Source organism: Triturus cristatus, chromosome 12, assembly GCF_964204655.1.
Source record: "Triturus cristatus chromosome 12, aTriCri1.1, whole genome shotgun sequence".
NCBI lineage: Eukaryota > Metazoa > Chordata > Amphibia > Caudata > Salamandridae > Triturus > Triturus cristatus.
The window spans coordinates 23,963,629-23,982,524 of record NC_140595.1 but is presented as its reverse complement, the minus strand read 5'-3'; the positions used below and the strand labels follow the sequence as shown (position 1 = coordinate 23,982,524).

The 18,896-nt window shown below is 48.8% G+C and overlaps 1 protein-coding gene across 6 annotated transcripts in view; it reads left to right on the top strand.

Moving 5' to 3' along the window:
• Nucleotides 1-18,896, top strand: part of GATAD2A (GATA zinc finger domain containing 2A) — a 398,521-nt gene that overhangs the window by 56,700 nt on the left and 322,925 nt on the right. The window contains exon 1 of one of the 6 annotated variants that reach the window (XM_085639717.1): nucleotides 4,314-4,334. The exons of 4 other annotated variants lie outside the window; for them this stretch is intronic. The gene's annotated coding sequence lies outside the window, so the exon portion shown is untranslated. Of the gene's footprint in view, nucleotides 1-4,313; nucleotides 4,335-16,006; nucleotides 16,127-18,896 lie in introns of those variants that run through there. One more of the 6 variants, XM_085639715.1, reaches the window with a different exon arrangement.

The window sequence follows — 18,896 nt, the reverse complement described above, 5'->3', positions numbered from 1 at the left end:
ATGTTCTGCGCCTTGCAGTATTGCATTGTGGTTAGTTATACTTTTCTGGTCCGGGCGTTATTTTGTGGTGGAGGGTCTTTGCTCTTGTATAGTGGAGATCCCTCCCCTGTGGTCTGGTGTAGTGAACGTTCTGCTCCTTGTAGTATTGCACTGTGGTTAGTTATACTTTTCTGGTCCGGGCGCTGCTTTGTGGTGGAGGGTCTTTGCTCCTGTGTAGTGGAGATCTGTGAGAAAGTGCCATCTTTCTTGCATGGTATGCCCCCACTTTTTGCTGAATGTACTTTGGCAGGAGTCCAGGGCACACTCAGTCAATCAGGTGCCCAGGGCCTATGTTCTTTCCCTAAAACACAAATTGTCAAACCCTAGCTACATGTCAGCCCCTGGTAAATGGTACCCTAGGTACCCAGGGCCTTGTTACCAGGGAAGGCCTCTATGGGCTGCATCACTCATTGTGCCACCCTTAGAGGCCCTGTACCCTTACACACACACACACACTGCCCTTGCAGGCTGAGTGTCTGGGTACAAGACAAAGCAAAGAGTCGACATGGCACACATCCCTGTGTGCCATGCCCACCGCCTACACTGCCATGGCATACATCAGCCACCCCTCTAGCTGGGTGCCCTATGCCAATGGTGTGGGCACAGGAGCAGGAGCCCTGTGCTCCTACAGTACCCAGGTCCATTCCTGGGCACTGTAAGTGCAGTGCTGCGATTTAAGAGTATATGGTGATGGGAGCTCGTCAAACACGAACTCCACAGCACCATAATGGCAACACTGAAGACTGAGAAGTTTGGTATCAAACTTCTCAGCACATTAAACCCACACTGATACCAGTGTGGGATTTAATGTACCAAGCACCCCAGAGGGCATCTTAGAGATGCCCCCTGAAACCTAACCTACAATCACGACTGTACTGAGGCTGCCACACAGCAGACATGTTGCTGGACCCCTGGGTAGGAGAGCCCCTGCTCTCCTGGGTCTGCAGCAATGCACATCCTGGGCGAGGTGCTAAATCTCCTCCCCCAGGATGGGCAGGGGAAGCTTCAAAGTCATGCCGCCTCTGTGAGCTTCTCCAGGCCACCGCAACCCCCCACTCTGGCGGGAAGCTTGGCCAGAAACCCCAATTAAGGACAGGGGATGTGCCAGCCTGCCAACCCCACCCCTCAGGTGGGGGAGGCGAGGTGAAGCACATCTCGGGGCTCTCGCCATCTTGAAGATGGGAAGCCCTGCTCAATCAGGACTAGGCTACTGCCCCCCTCCCACAGGAGAGGCAGGATAGGGGGTGAACCCACCCCAGGACAGGAACCCATTGGTCCCTGCCCTTCACCTACCTGTAACGCCCCTAAATCTAGTATTTATGGGCACCCTGAACCAACCTTCCCCAGATTCCAAAATCCGAAGAAGAGCTAGAAGAAAGAAGACCTGCCCTGCAGCTGCTAAGAAGAGGAAGACACCAACTGCTTTGGCCCCAGCCCTACCGGCCTGTCGATCCTCGAACCTGCTCCTGCTCCAACCCGGCATCTCTTGTGGCCAGCAACCTCACAAACCCCGGAGGACCTGACTACCTTTTGACTCTAAGCCCCCTGGGACTCCCATGAGTAGAGGCTCTACTCAAAATCTACTTCTAATCCCTGGCAGCAGCCCGGAACCGCGAACCCAGCACACTCTGCACCTGCCAAGCCTGGCCTCTGCCGGAGTAAACAAAGACCACGAGGACGACCCCACGGCGACTGTGACCCCGAGTCCGGCATCCAAGGACCTCCCTCGACACTCCTGAAGAAGCCTGCAGCCTCAGAACCAGGTGCCCCCCCAACCGTGATCAACAGAGGGTAAGATTTCCCGACACCAAAAGGCACCCCTGCACCCGGTGCCCCGCGGCCCCCTGTGCCCAATCCCGGGGTACCTACCTATCCTCCAACTACCCAACTTACCTCTCGAAGTGGTGGTGGCACCTGAAGAATCTTCGTCCCCAAGCTTGCAGTCTTTTTCTAAACCGGAGATTTCCCATTGAAATCAATTGAGCGCCCGAAGGCTCAAAAGCACCCTGCACCCAGCTGTCTGAGTGGCCCTGGCAGTGCAACCTCTACACCTATCTACTTCCCCTGAGTAAGTGACCAGGAGCCCAGCTCCCACAGCTGTGTGGCCTGCTAGTCAGCAGCCACCAACCAAGGCCCCCCCTACCTCTCATAGGATAGATAACATAGGGCCTAACTCTCTCTGCACCCGGCAGCCCTTGTGCCGCTGAGGGTGAACCAACTGTACCTACCTGTCCTTGGGAGACCCCTGAGTCTATGCCCAGAACCTTAACTCTGCCAGTTGAGTACTTACCTTTAAACCGATAACTCAATGTTCTGCAAAGGGTAACATTGACTGTTTTTTCCTGAAATTTCTTCTAAGTGTGGACTTTCCAAAACTTAAAATATTCACCAAAAATCAGCTGAGTAACGAAAATACTCACCTGCTCTTGGGTGAGCTCCCAGTGCTGGATATTGGTGCCCAGCCTTGACTCTGAAAAGTACTACTTATAACTGTACTTACCAGTAACCCAATTTTCTCCCATAGGAAATCATTGACTGTTTTTCTGTGAAATTTCTTCTAAGTGTCAATTTCTGCAATCTTTAAATATTCTTTAAAAATCGTATAATATCTGAAAACCTAATTACTTACCTGTTTTGGATAAAGGTCCCAGTACCGAGTCTAGGCACCCAGTACTGGATTACAAAAGTAACGGGAACATACTATACCTGCAACTTGAATTTTCTGCCATAGGGAATCATTGACTGTTTTCTATGAAATATTTTCTAAGTGTCAACTTTTAAAATAGCAAAATATTGTTTAAAAATCATCACAGTAATTAAGTCGACTTTTATCACTTGATTCCAAGTACTACTGACCCAGGACTGAATCTAGGATCCAGTCCTGGAATTCCAAAAGTAATCCTAAAAGTAATCTGTGGCAAATAACTTGAAACTTCCATTGAACTCCATGCATTATTGTGTTTAGAATTGTGTTGCCTATTGCAACCACTTGTAACTTTCTACAAAAGTCAATTGCATATTGCAAGAGTATTTATACAAAGCAATCTCATTCTGAGAAAGTATATTTTAATGCCTATTGTTGGTTCTAAAATAAAACCTGCATATATTTTTTTATATATAAACCATTGGCCTAGAGTTCAGTTATTGAGTGTGTGAGACCATTTGCTGGCTGAGTGTGTACAACAAATGCTTTACACTGTCCTCTGATACTGCCTTACTGATCGACCAAGCTACCACTTTAGAGAGTAAGGTTATATCTAACTTTAGCTTCTGCCAAACCTCTGTGGACTGTGGACTCTGTACACCCTGTACCTATTTGGGAACACTATATACAGAGCCACTTTCTCACAAGATCCCTCTCCTGTGGTCTGGTGTAGTGAATGTTCTGCTCCTTGCAGTATTGCACCGTGGTTAGTTATACATTTCTGGTTCGGGCGTTACTTTGTGGTGGAGGGTCTTTGCTCTTGTGTAGTGGAGGTCTCTCTCCTTGAGTGTGCTTTGGTGGTGTCGGTGCTGCTGTGGAGGGTTCTGTATCCCCAACAGTACATCGGTGGGTTTCTGCGTCTCGTGCTTTGCTATGGTAGACCGACCGTGCAGTGGTGGGTTCTGCTTCCTCTACCGTGTGAAGCTGGTGGGTTCTGCATCCTACGTGTCTGCCCTGTTCTAGTGCCCAGCTGTGTGCTAGGGTGTAGTGGATGGTTCTGTGCCTTTTGGTGGCGGGTTTGGCGTGCTCTTGTCTAGTGTAGTGGCGGAATTCTACGGCTCGTGCCCTGGTTTGGTCTGGGGATCGATCCGTGGGGGGCTCTGGGGACCGTAGCCTCTGTGCTACTGTTAAAGGGCCTGTCCAGTAGGCACTGTGCCTCATCTGGCTGCGGGTCTTGCCCATGGTTTGTGTACTGTCTTTTGATGCAGGGCTACAGCAGGGGACTGCTAAGCGGTGCCCACAAGCATGATATCTTTGCTTTATCTTGCGGTGCTTGGGCCCGAGGCCTCTGGGGCTAAGGATGGGGGGGGGGGGCGGAGGGTGACTAAGGGAGATGATACTAATGTGTGTCTCCTGAGCCCAAGTCGTGGCACTCTTCACCCGGCTGGCAGCCAGGCAGGATCATGTGTCAGAATAAGAGTCTCCCCTCCCCCTCTGCTGTCCTTTATCTCCTAAGAGGCGCGTGTGCCCGAGATGGCAGCCCGCGGGCAGCTCTGCTTCGAGTTTTACCCCGGACATCCTGCCTTCAGCCGTGGCCGTGCCGCTTACCCGAGCCTACAGCTCCGGGGATTGCCTTCTAAAACATGCCAGTGTGAGCATAAATGGTGGGGGGGGGGGGGGGGGGGGGGGGGTTTCCCAATTCACGGGTCGGTAAGCGGTGCTTCTGTCCCCTCTTTGCTAAGTGATCTGTCTTATAAACTCTGCTTCATCCCATGGGTGGGGTGGTGGGCATTCTTCTTCTCACTGGCCTCACACGTGCATATTCTGGCTTCACGCCACTGCTAGCTTGGTTTGGGAGGTCGCTGCTTCCTCAAACTTTGCCCCTCGGACTTTAAAGCCAGCCTGCCCTTTTCTTGCTCCGTGTCTGTGGGTGGTTCTGTTCTGTTATGCCAGGGTCCCGCAGCAAGGATATGCTCTTAGCTGTACTCCATCTCAAGGGGCCGTGTTGAATCCCTCCGAGCTTCTTTTGAGGTTATGCTGCTGCTGACGAGCTGGGCATCGCTTGCACCACGTTCTGCGTCGAGACTCCCCCAGTTAAGGAGAGGTCTAGATAGATTTCATATGTATCCTTACTCTGCAGCAGCAAGACTTGAAATGTGACGTCTGTCCGGCTGCAAAATTGTGCATGTTCTATGGTTGCCACCCAGAGACTGCCAGGTAACTAGGAGAGGAGGCCATTGTGACTCCCTGGAGGAAAATTAGGAGTCAGAAAGGTTGAGCTGGAAGCTAAGCTGGGTAGCTGTGCGAGTCACTTGGGGGGGGGGGGGGGTTCAGTTGCACATTTTATGAAGTAGGTTGGCAGTTAAAAAGCCTCCTTACTTGCAGAATAATGACATGATTTGATTTTAGATGGAAGTGCTTTATCAGAGCTGGATAAGGATGTCTGTGTGTGATTGTAGAAGCGATCTGCTTCTATCGCTCATCAGAGCTTGATTAGGGGGTCTGTGGAGGATTGTAGAAGTGCTCCGCTCCCGTCACTCCTCATTAGATCTGGATTTCAAGTCTCTACGTGATTGTGGACATTATCTGCTTTCGTCGCTCTTTATTGGAGCTTGATTAGGTCTGTCAGTAATTTGTAGAAATAATCTGCTGGCATCTGCCCTCATCCGAGCTAGATTAGTAGGTCTGTGGGTGATTGTAGACCTGGTTTTCTGCCATCACTGCTCACCAGAGCCGGATTAGGAGGTCTGTGTATGATTGTAGACGTGCTCTGCTGCCATCACTGCTCACTGGAACTGGATTAGGAGGTCTGTGGGTGATTGTAGACGTGCTCTGCTGCCATCGCTGCTCACCGGAGCTGGATTAGGAGGTCTGTGGGTGATTGTAGACTTGCTCTGCTGCCATCACTGCTCACTGGAACTGGATTAGGAGGTCTGTGGGTGATTGTAGACGTGCTCTGCTGCCGTCGCTGCTCACCGGATCTGGATTAGAAGGTCTGTGGGTGATTGTAGACATGCTCTGCTGCCATCGCTGCTCACCGGAGCTGGATTAGCAGGTCTGTGGGTCTTTGAAGACGTGCTCTGCTGCCATCGCTGCTCACCGGAGCTGGATTAGGAGGTCTGTGGGTGATTGTAGACGTGCTCTGCTGCCATCACTGCTCACTGGAACTGGATTAGGAGGTCTGTGGGTGATTGTAGACGTGCTCTGCTGCCATCGCTGCTCACCGGATCTGGATTAGAAGGTCTGTGGGTGATTGTAGACATGCTCTGCTGCCATCGCTGCTCACCGGAGCTGGATTAGCAGGTCTGTGGGTCTTTGAAGACGTGCTCTGCTGCCATCGCTGCTCACCGGAGCTGGATTAGGAGGTCTGTGGGTGATTGTAGACGTGCTCTGCTGCCATCACTGCTCACCAGAGCTGGATTAAGCCTGTTGATTGTACAAGAGCTTTGCTGCCATCTGTCCTCCTCGTAGCTTAATTGGTAGGACGGTCTGTGGATGTTAAATTACCCTCACTTTAGGCTTTACATGTGTCAACCAGCATTCTAGCCAACTTTTCTGTGCCCAGATACTAAACTAAATCACTGCTCCTAATTTAGGCAGTCTGGCGGTGCCTTTAACGCCATGAAACATGTTTGCTGATTAAAAATACCATGGTTATCCATGAAAATAAGTATTTACCAGGCACTGACTTTTTAGATTTTTGGGGGGGTAAGAGTCCAGGATCAGGAGAACAGCTTTGTGCACAACAGTGGGATTGAGATTTGTTCTCCAGAGTTCTTAATCCTGGAAGTAGCCTCCCAACATCTTAATTTTGTTATGATTGTAACCTTTGTAGTTCAAGGAGCAGGGACTTTCCCGCCCTCCACACCTTCTACTGTTAATTCTGCCATACAGAAAGTGCTTTTATATACCGGTGGGAGGCTGCTAATGGTACAGAGAGAGGCAGATGTTTGTACTGGTAACACTATATGCATCTTTGGCCAAGCAGTGTTGGAAGTTGGAACCGAAACAACATAAGTCTTGGACTGGTACCATATTCTAGAGTCACTGATGCACACCTCTGTGTAGCACCCAAAACAAGACACTGCCACAGCGAGTTTAATACCCATAGTTTGGGTGCAATATGAAGCTACCTTACGATTTGCACATGTACTAGTGTTTAAATGTTCGCAGACAAAGTTTGGTGCCAATAAGTATGTTTTCGGGGTAGCTCTTCATATTAGAGTGCTCCGATTGTGTAAATTCAAGAATAACAGATTAGCATAAGTGAATTTTCTAGAGGATTCCATATGCAAGGTTTGTTGGATGTGGTGAAGATGAGCGGACATATTGGAGGTTTGCAGTAGTGTTGTAGGCACATGTCACCGAAGGGTCTATGGGTGTCCTGCATAATGTTTGCTGCTCTAGGGTTCTTCACTACTTGTATTGGAAATCATTGAACGCCTGAGCTGGCCCCAGAGGTGGCAACAGACTTGAAGGCCATGCATTGATCACTGTGTTCTCCTTGCAGACCTAGGTCTGAGACCTACCCTAGCTCGCTTATGGTCTGTTCCCCTTTCTGGGGTACAAAGTCCTGTTAGGCACTGACTGGCCTTCAAGGTAGGTCTGGGCAGTCAAGTTATGCGGAAAAAAATCTGCTGTGCTGAGTTCCGCAAGTGGTGGAGTTCTTTAGGTCACGCTGTTCGCGCTAATTTTTAGCGCGGGTGTTAGTCCCACGCTGGAAAATCAGCGCATACGTCCCCATGCGCAGCGCAAGACGGCCCTGCTTACTGCCACTCAGGTAGATGTTCTACTCGAGCGGCAGCTTCCTCAAGGCGAACGGATGGTTTCGCAACATGAGTGGTCAGGACTAAGCGCGAGCAAGGGGGAAAAACATAGCTCTGTTATTTTTTTCAGAACTCTGCGTTTACAGCTGCCGTTGACATTGAATTTAGTTTTGCATTATTTGAATTTGCCTTCCAAACAAATTCTTCTGGTAGAGCGCAACTTTGGGTTTAGCCTGACTTTTCGCCTATTTAATTGTCCCTGGTTGCATTTGGAGAAGCACATCCTAGTCGTGATGGCCACATTCTTTGATAAGTAAATTTTTTTTTTTTGTAGAGTTTTATACAGCGCAAACTAGACCTGAAGAGGTTGGATTACAGAGCGCTTTACATCGCACCAGTTTTGTTACACAAGGACACATTAATTTTTGTTAGGCACGGGGAGATTAAATGATTTGCCCAGAATCACAGGATGTTGAGCGTCTTTGCTTTCGAGGTCGACCGCTCTAGCCGTAACGCTACATCCTCTCCTTCTTTTTCTGTAGATTGTAGGCCATCAGACAAACTTATGATCAAAAAGATAGCTGGGCGCAAACCTTGCAAGGCCATGATAGGTAGAGGTTTCTGCAATGTTTGCTGCTAGTCCCTCAGGTTTTCTGACATCTTGAAAAGTTGTGCTCGATTCAGTATGAGCCTGCCTTGTATTAATACGTTATTATATATTTTTTTTTTTTATTATTATTATGGAGTTTTATATAGCGTGAACCTGACCCAAAGGTATCTGGCTTCAGAGTGCTTTACATTGCATCAGTTGCGTTACATGAGGACACTTTTTTTTTTTCTCTTGCCACTATTTGCTCTGCACGTTACGTCACACAGGTGCTGCTGTGTCAGTTTGAAAAATCTCATGGTTGTAGTTGAGTCTGTTTTAACGCCTTGCTGTCTTATGAGTGGACATAGTGCAATCTGTAGGAATGCTGCTTGGGCCCTCATCACTACTATGCCACAATAGCAAGTTGCCAACATTTATAGAGGTTGCATCTCTCCTTAGATGCTTGAAGGACAGCTGCATGTATTCAAAAAGTAGAGTTGGACAAAGGACCCAGCATTACTTTTGCCCCAGTGACAATGCACAGAGAGCCATGTTGACTTATTGAGATGTGATGAGGGGTTTACATCTTATGGCTCTGCTAGAGGTCTTTGGCTCCAAAGCAGTTCCCGAGAGCACTGAGTGAAAGCTGATAAAGTTGTGTTTTTGGATAAATAGGACGTTGCACAGAGGTTCTCGTGTTGTTCAGCTCTTAGTACTTTGGCCTCTGTGCTTTGGTGGTCTTTGAACAGGGTTGTGTGTCTCCCTGGATGCCTTTTGCAGTTAATTGTGTCTGCTGTGCTGGTGTCTTGAATTGGAATTGCTGCTTGAAACCACTTTCATCTGTTTGACGTGTCTGTAAGTCTATTGCTTTTGTTGACCCGTCACAGATCCCTTGTTGTGTTAATACACGTATGGTGTCTTCGCTAGTGGCTCCCTCAATGGCGTGCATTTAACAAGCAGCCTGAAGCACCTATGTGTAGGTTCAATTTGCGATGATTGATGGGTACGCCTAATTTGTCTGTCATGCAGCTGCCCTGCAAGAGTGTGTTGTCATTGTTTGCGTTGCTTTGCTTTCCCCAACTTGTGCATTCTGCTCTTTGGCGCCATGTCTGAACTGGGGTGGCAGAGTGGGCTAAAGAACGGTGATGGATCAAACCCAGATCTGTTGACTGGGTGGGAGTGTTTGATTGGTTCTGATGCTCCGTCCATCACCACCCCCTTTTGTACCGCTTTGTTCGCCATAAGTTGGCAGGGTATGCTCAGACGTGAGTCCCTTGCTCACTTTGCCACTGGATTTAAGCAAGCCTGGCTGAAGACGGCTGAAATGCCAGAAACCGGTCCTAGGAAGCTTGTTTCCGGTCCAGGGAAGGCATGGCTTGGCAGTTCGGGCTGGACTGTTCCCATGAGGCACAGGGTCAGACTGATTTGCATAGGGCCATGTCTGAACTGGGGTGGCAGAGTGGGCTAAAGAACGGTGATGGATCAAACCCAGATCTGTTGACTGGGTGTGAGTGTTTGATTGGTTCTGATGCTCCGTCCATCACCACCCCCTTTTGTACCGCTCATCACTACTATGCCACAATAGCAAGTAGCCAACATTTATAGAGGTTGCATCTCTCCTTAGATGCTTGAAGGACAGCTGCATGTATTCAAAAAGAGTTGGACAAAGGACCCAGCATTACTTTTGCCCCAGTGACAATGCACAGAGAGCCATGTTGACTTATTGAGATGTGATGAGGGGTTTACATCTTATGGCTCTGCTAGAGGTCTTTGGCTCCAAAGCAGTTCCCGAGAGCACTGAGTGAAAGCTGATAAAGTTGTGTTTTTGGATAAATAGGACGTTGCACAGAGGTTCTCGTGTTCTTCAGCTCTTAGTACTTTGGCCTCTGTGCTTTGGTGGTCTTTGAACAGGGTTGTGTGTCTCCCTGCCTGCCTTTTGCAGTTAATTGTGTCTGCTGTGCTGGTGTCTTGAATTGGAATTGCTGCTTGAAACCACTTTCATCTGTTTGTCGTGTCTGTAAGTCTATTGCTTTTGTTGACCCGTCACAGATCCCTTGTTGTGTTAATACACGTATGGTGTTTTCGCTAGTGGCTCCCTCAATGGCGTGCATTTAACAAGCAGCCTGAAGCACCTATGTGTAGGTTCAATTTGCGATGATTGATGGGTACACCTAATTTGTCTGTCATGCAGCTGCCCTGCAAGAGTGTGTTGTCATTGTTTGCGTTGCTTCGCTTTCCCCAACTTGTGCATTCTGCTCTTTGGCGGCATGCAGGCATGGCGGACAGTTGGTACCATTGAACTGTGCTCTGCCTCCCACCTGAGCATCAATACAAGTTGAAGTGTTCCAGTTTCCGTGATATTATGCCCTTTTTAGTTGCAGGTGTCGTTGAATCGCCTGGTTCTTTTGCTTCGCTTTAGTCCAATGCACTCTTCCAGCCATGCATGCACGTTTTGGCTTGTAACATTTCCGACAAGTTTAGGCCATACAGGCCACACAAGCTGCAGTTCCGTGTCATACAAACGTCCTCTAACAACTCCAATATGCAATGTCTGGTTCTCCATATGAATTTGTGACATCAAAATAATTAATTTTCTCAATGCAGTGTATAGACTATTTGTGTATGCAAAACACCACATGGTATAGAAATTGTAGTTCGCTTTTAAAGGTGGTACACTGCATTTCAGGCAGGAGATTCCATAATGGAAAATACTAAGTTTATGGGTGCAGCCCTGTCCTGTTGATCCATAGCAGTCTAGGCTTCTGAGACCCTCTTGCCTTTCTTGTGTTCTATCCAGTAAGTCACCACCTCGACTACCTCGCCTCTGACCACTGGCAGAGCTGTTTTATCAAACGTTGTCACGGTGTGGACGAAGTGCTTATAGTTTGTGGTCATTCTAAATATGTCCAAGAACACTAGTGGAATTGCGGACACCAAATGAATGGCACAGCCTGGGAGAAGCATGCACGAGATTCTACTCTCAGCAAATCTATTTGTGTGGTTTTGAACCTTTGAATTTTAAAAACTCAAGGCGTTTTCTGCTGGGAATTATCTCATGTCCCCCCCTCTCCATCTGGCTTCAGCCAGTACTGTTTTTTAATTAGTCCATCTGTCTCCTGGTAAGAGATATTAGTCGTGAGTGCCTGTGTATCGATGGTATTTTCTAAAAAATACCTTTTTTCTACAAGAGCAGGAGCGAATCTCTTGGGGTTGATGAAAAACCAGGCCACAGCCTTAGCTGTAAAGTTTCTTACAGTAGTCTTTCCACAAGCAGCTTGCAAACGTAGGAGACTGGGAACCCCAGTCAATGGCATAGCCACTTGAACAGACCTACTGCAAGACTCCCACGCCTTTTTGAAGGAAAGGCTTTGAGGTAGTGAGGGCAGTCTGTACTGTCAAGAACGCCATTTCTTTTCAAGTTTCACCTATTCTAGAAATGACATTTTCTCTTAACTGTGATCCTAGCTTGCACTCCTTTAAAACTGCAATGTGAACAGATGGTTAAAAGTGAGCCTCTCAGTATCAAACTGTGCAGCAGTGAGATGCTCTTTAACCATGTGAGAACTTATCAGATGTCTCCGTGTGTAAAGTACTTAGCCCTGCTGTTTTTAATTTTCGTGTAGAAACGCAACCACCCACATTACTACAGCACCCTGAATAGTAAACAAGCATTGGCATAGCCAATAGGTCTAGCTTTTGTGACCTTATAAGTGTTTAGCCATGCAACAGTTGATGTTGTTGCACCAAGGATATTGTGCTGCATAACTAAATACTTATAAGGTCCCAAAAGCAAGACCTATTGGCTATGCCAATGCTTGTTCATGAAGCACTCGAGTGCTAATCTCCCCTTACTATGTGGTAATTGAGCAACACACATATGCATTCATTCAGAGCTGGCAGAGAGTTTGGGTGGCCACCCCGAGTCACACTGTGATTATTCACAGTGTCCACTCTGTCTCTGTGGAGACAATAGCACTGTAGGTGTCTGAAAAGGGCCTGCTAACAAGCACATCTTGTGACTCAGGGAAACCTAAGAGAAGGCTTCCTGCTGGCAGAGCAAGGCAGCACTTGATTGGAGCCAGATCAAGGAGAAAGGTGGTGATGGTGATGCTGTACCACAGCGTGGTGGTGGTGGTGGTGGGGGGGGGGGGGGGAATAAAGGTTTAGTAATGTGGACATCAGCGAGAATGCATTTCTTAAACACATTAATTAAATGCCCTGTCAGCTTCTATGTCCCTGTGCGTGTTCTTGTATGAGTGAGTGCTGTCTGCAGTGTGCATATCTGCGCACCAATTAAATCTCCAAATTAAATGTGTGCCTCTGGCCCGGTCCCTTAGCACTGCCTGTAGCCCTGCCCCCATAGCCCTGCCGTCTAACCCCGCCTCCTAGTCCACATCTTATTTTGGTGAGTACCTGCACTTAATTTTTCCATTTAAAGCACTGGTGTGAACGAGAGGTTGATGGATGTTTTGGGAGGAGAGAGCAGTAAAGCCTCAAATAATCTGTGGTAGGTGAGGGAATGAGCAGGACACCCTCGAACATCCCCCTGCTGTGTAGTGAGAAGTGGACAATGTAGCCCCAAACATCCTCCAGTATGTGGTGGGATAGTAGGGCAGTGCACCCACAATAAAAAAAATAATCTGTAAATTATGTTTTAACTTATTTTGTTTGAACTACCCACAGCGTTGTAGAGTTTATTATAAAACAGCACCCCTCAGTTTTGATGCTCTAGTTTGAAACCTCTGGCCTCTATAGACATTAGAAAGCACACACAACATTTCTGCAGTTCCAGAGCTACAGAATAAGGCTCTAAAACTCTAGCTTTTCAAATGTTCAGTCATGGCTGCTCTGGGGTTCCTTATAGAGAGCGGTTGCAGCTCGTTCACTCAACTTAGGTCGGCCAAGATGGAGCATTGGCGAACAGGCCTGCTTCCTGACCCATTATTTTTATTATATTTTTATTCAAAGTATTTTAAAAAGCGTGCACATGGCCCAAGGGTATCAGAGCAGTGTACAAATGGATGATAAACATAAACAAATAGACTAACTCCTTCTGTGTGTGTGTGTGTGTGTGTGTGTGGGGGGGGGGGGGAGTAGGGGATATAACTGGGATAAAACGTTTTGGGGGAATGGCATCCGGGAGTCAGTGCATCAGAGCTAATTCCTGTTTTTTTTTTTTGTGTTTTTCACAGAGATTTCAGTAGCTTTCAGGAGGCAAAGTTTCAATGTGTAAAACTAAACCTTGTAATTCTGATGTTACTCGTGTTACGGGCCCACCAGAATATCCAGGTCACTTTTAGTCACGGTCTAAGTTTTCATCAGTATGGTGTAGGGACAGCAATCTCTGCTTGCCTGACTGCACCAAAACTCCAAAACAAATTGTGTCTACTAAAAGTGGCCATTAACTGCGACTCTGGCACAAAGACTGCCGATACAAGCAGTGAGATTTTAATCGCGCTCGGTAATTACCAGGTGTGATATCGATCACACTCTGTTACATTTCGACAGGTCAAACCGGCCAGAATGTAACACAAGCAAAGGCACAATATTAACTGGACATTTGGACTTCGGTGCAGTCATGACAGGCAGTAACTATCGAAGGTTCTGAACACCGCGGCGGTGGTGCATGTTTTTCGGATGCGATAATATGTAATCGGGTCCTTAGTGCCTGTCTCAGGGGCAGCGAACACACACACACACACACACACACACACACACACTGCGAGAAGACACAGTGCAGTGCTCCCAGCTTGTCTCATGTGCCTACACAGCATTAAATGGACATAACATACTTACCTTGTTAAAGGCATGTTGAAGGCGACGGGGTAAACGAAGAAGCCGCAGTGGCTATAGGATAGGTAGGAGCCGCAGTCGTGGCCTGATAGGTGGAAGTTGCTGGGTAGGTTGAGGCAGTCGTCGTCGCTGGGTATGTGGTAGCACCGGGATAGGTAGTAGCCGTGGTGGACGCCGGATAGGCAGTAGCGGCCAGATAGGTAGTAGCGGCCAGATAGGTAGAAGCGGTGGGGTAGGTGGTGGCCGCAGTAGTTACCGGGTAGTTGGAAGCTACAGTTGTGGCAGGATAGGTGGAAACCGCTGGGTAAGTAGAGGCAGCTGTAACTGCTGGATAAGTGGTAGCAGCCGGGTAGGTGGAGGCTACTGTAATTGCTGGGTAGGCAGCGGTAGCTGGGTAAGTGGAAATCGCCGGGTATGCGGCCGCCTGGTAAGTTGAGGTAGCAGTGGATGGTGGGTAAGTCGCTGCTAGGTATGTGGAGAGGGATGCAGGAGGATAGGTGGGAGCGCCAGTGGGAGGCGCCCCATACCTACCCCCAGACTGGATACATGATGGAGGAAGAGGGAGTAGCGAGTGCCTGATGGTATTTCAGAAGGTGGTATTATTAAAGCGAGCATGCTGTTGCTTCCAATCGGTTAGCAACTATTATGTAAACAATACATATGAGTAGATTTGCACATGCGAATGTGAAGAGTTGAAGAGAAATTCAAAAGAGGGGAAGGGAGTGGAATGAGTGGTACTGGGGAGGAGCTGCTCGCAGAGAGCGGATCATTATTAACTAGATACTAGGGACTGAGGACGAACGCTTCTGAGCACCATCAAAAGGTCAAGTATATGCTGAGAAAGAAAGTACCTGAAAACTCGAGTGGTGCGCGTGCACACGGAGGATGAGAGTTAAGCCAGATGGCGCCGCTGTGAAAGTGATCGCGATGCACTTCACTTAATTACCCGTGAAAGACAGATGGCGGCTGCGTGCGTGCGTGCAAGCCCGTGTGAACGCAAGCGCTAGCCCAGCCAAAGCATGGAGTAGCACTTTCAAAACCCCATTTACTAAATGTCTCGCCAGAGCAGCGCATGCGCTGGCTCAGGCGAGATCTAAAAATGGTACCGTCACTTCGCACTGGGGCTGTGCGCAAACTGGAATATGCATGCAGTCCAGGTGTGGATTACCACCATGCGTAGCACTTAGCAGAAGGTTCCATACCACCTTCCTTCTAAAGTTAAACAGCCTTGTGACTACACTGTGCAGGATTTGGACTGTGTCCTAGATAAACGGACCCAAGCGATGCCATGGTCAACTAGTCTCTGTGGGGCGGTACTGCTTTACTATCATGTATGACATGGGCACTGTGTATCTATGGTGGTGAGGGAGTGGCAGGAAGTGTCTGCTGTAGCAAGGTAGTCTGGTGTGAAGCATTGAGTCTCTTCTGTTGAGGCAGCAGGGAGTGGCAGAGAGGTGTTTCCACAGGCATGGAGTTGTGCGCACCTACTGTTGTGTGAGCACAGGAGGTGTCTGTAATGGAGTAGGCATGTAGTGAGGGCCTACTGTTGAGACAGCCGGAAGTGGCAGAGAGGTGTCTCCGCAGGGATGGAGTAGTGCGCACCTACTGTTGTGTGAGGGCTGAAGGTGTCTATAATGAAGTAGGCTTGTAGGGAGTGCCTACTGTTGAGACAGCAGGAAGTGGCAGAGAGGTGTCTCCGCAGGGATGGAGTAGAGCGCACCTACTGTTGTGTGAGCGCAGGAGGTGCGTCTGTGGTGGAGTAGGCAGGTAGTGAGTGCCTACTGTCGAGACAGCAGGAAGTGGCAGAGAGGTGACTCTGCAGAGATGGAGTAGAGCGCACCTACTGTTGTGTGAGTGCCGGAGGTGTCTGATGTAGTAGGCAGGTAGTGAGTGCCTTCTGTTGAGACAGCGGGAAGGAGGGTTTATGGCCGGGGAGAGCCGTCGGGTCAGGCGTTGCTTCTAGTTTCCCTGCCCCCACCCTCCCGGCACCAGCTGCCCTTGCTCGTGTCCTCGGGGTGCCGCAGCTGCTGCGGGGTGCTCTGCACACCTCTTCCCTTCCCCCACCCTGTGTCCAGGGCGCATTGTCACTTCCTGGACCGACCGGAGTATTGCAGTCTGAGGCTCCTCTTTCAGGAAGTGCCCTGGCCTTGGGGGTGGGCGGGGGCGCAGCAGCCCCTGAAGGTGTCCATCCGGCCACGCGGAGCTCGGGGCCTCGTGCCAGTCGCCGTGGGCAGGGGGTGCAGCTGCTTCCTTGCCCGTCGGGCTGATCGAGTCCTAGAAGTGGGGCGCACCAAGGTACAGCGCTTGATCAATTAGAGATGCTGCGATAGCTCGAGAGTGTAGGTGCCTGCTGCTGACATCTATCGAGCCTGCAGCTGGGTGACCGCACCTCTCATGCTTCAGAAGTCGTTGAATTCAGTAGAGTTGAGATATTCATAGCACCACTCGATGCTCTTCCAGCGGTGGAGTGGCTTGTCGCAGACACTTAAGTGGCTGTCACATATCGGACCTGCCTCTTATGTTCTTTTCTGCATCTGCGGGCTTGTCTAGTCTCTGACCTTCTCTTTGCCTGTCCTGCCAGCCTCTGCGGGGCGACCATTGATAGCTGCTTTGGGGTGCTCGGTGTTTCACTCTTGCGTGCAGCCTGGCAGTCACGTGGGGAGACAGATTTTCCCGGAATGTGTTGTGCTTCCTGCCTTGTGGTCAGCTTCTGAAGTGATGACATGGCCGCATCCCCAGGAGTTGCCTCGAGATGCCCAGCTCCAGGCCTGTGCACTTTACCGCTTAGCATCTGTTCTCCCCTCCGGCTGCGTGGTGGGAAAAGCTGGTCGCTTTCCAAATCTGGGACGCGGCAGTGAACACTGTAACATCTTGTGTGTGACCCTCACTTATGTGGCAGTTACTGAGCACGAGTCCTGTGAGTGTTTTCGGAATTTACCCGTCTTCTGTTGTGTCGGTAAATACATCAGGGTGGGTCCGAGACTGGGGACACAAGGCAAGGTGGAGCTTGAAGGAATGGGGTTAAAAGGGCTCTTTTCTCGCCTGCAGGATTCTGTACATAGAAGTCTAGTTTTCTTTTTAGTGTCAGCACATTAACTGTGTTGCTAATGTAACCGGAAGATTGCGTCTCTGTGCAGTTAATTTATCACAATAAAAGATGATGGAAGGAATGTACGTGGGTCCCGTGCTCACTTTGCCACTGGATTCAAGCTAGCCTGGCTGATGGGTGAAGGGGTGAAACCCTGAAACCGGTCTTATGGTGCTTGTTTCCGTTCCAGGGTGTCCCTGACCTGGCAGTTCTGGCTGGACTGATTTGCTTATGGCTGGGTCCAAACTGGTGTAGCATAGTGAGCAAAAGAACGATGGATTAAACCCAGATCTGTGACTGGAGTGAGTGGTTGGAAAGTTTCAGTACTCAGTCATTGCCAATGTCTGGTGGTGTAAACGGAGCCTGGTGTCTCCACCAGCCAAGGAGAGCCGTGTTTATCGTCGTGCATGTCCGTGTGGCTGCCTATGCATTGGGTTTTTTGTCACTGTGAAAGGGACTCGTCACATGCCAGACTTTGCGACTCATGACATGAATACCTTCTTTTAGTGCCCAATGTAATCATTATTTGTGCCACGCGATGCCACTGTGATTTTCAGTTTGCCAGGCAGGTAAAGAACTTGGAAGTCTAGGTGGCAAATGCAAGAGGAACTCTCTGCCAAGATGTAGAATGCCGTGGGTACTAGCTGAAGGCTTAGTAGGAAATTCCGAGGATGCCAAGATTGTAGGTGTTTATGTAAGACGTAGTTTATTTACTATTGAACATGTGCCGATTTATTGTATAATTTGGCGCTCTATAAAGCATTAGTTTACATCTAACATGCAATACTTTTATATTGTGAGCCTAACTACAAAGAAGCACTGCTGTACAGGGGTGACATATACTTTATAGGCAGGTTACCCTGCACAATCTTGAGGGACAGGTGCAGCAAGAAGACTGGTAGAGAGGAAACTGTGTTGGAAGTGCTTGCCTTTCAATGTATTAGAACCGTAGTCCTGAATGGGTCCTGTAGAGTCGTCATATTTATGGTAGGCACAGTGCTATATCATGCGTCATTGGCTCTCCACCTACTCCAAGTAATCTTTTATCCAGATCCAGTGGTGGTCGTGTCCATTGGGGTTTACTGGAACAAGAGCACAAAATCTCATCTTCCTTATTCTCCGCGACTTCCATCTCTGAACTATTAATCTGATACCCATGACTAGTAGTGTGCCCACAAAATTGACTCCCCTTCTTTGTTGTTCCAGGACATGGGCTCACAACTCAAACCCATTTTGAAAAATATTGTATTCAACAGCAGCAGACGTGATGTTCTCAGACACAGTTCATAGTCTCCTCGCATAGATCCGCTTTTGAGAGGTATGGATAGATCACATTTCTTGCAGAGTAATTTCTCTTGCGTCCCCAAATATACAACACTTGAAACAGTGCTGTACATTGGGAATATCTGATAGATTTCTAGCCGCAGATACCTTACTCATGAATTTCCCAGGCGTTAGACTGGATCCATAAGATTTTTTGTGAGCAGTACCCCTGCACACCGATAGGTGGCGTCATTTGGCTCTGCATGCGTTGTTGGCATCCTCCGTGCCGGAAGGACTTCCATGGCACCTATATAGGCGCCGCCAAGGCGTGCTAACATCAGTTCTTTTCTTTCAATGCCGGCCATTGCTGATCCAGAGACAAACTACCCCTTCAGTCACTGTCTGTTTTTGTTGATTTTTTTTTTTTTTTTTTGGTAGGGTTTTGCCCTTGGTGTGGCAGAGATGTACTCCAGGAAAGCCAGCTTCAAGACATGTGGAGCCTGTCATCGACCGTTGTCTGTGACGGACATGCATCTCGTATGCCTGTTGTGTCTCAAGCACAACTATGGGCAGAATTTGAGCTCCAGCTGCCGGGCAATGAATCCCAAGACCTTGTGGGAGCGGTCCTTCAAGCTCATAGCGGCCCAGAGTGCGATGCCATGACCTTCACGGTATAGCGGAAGGGCCTGGGAGTGGTCGCAGAGTCGGAGATCT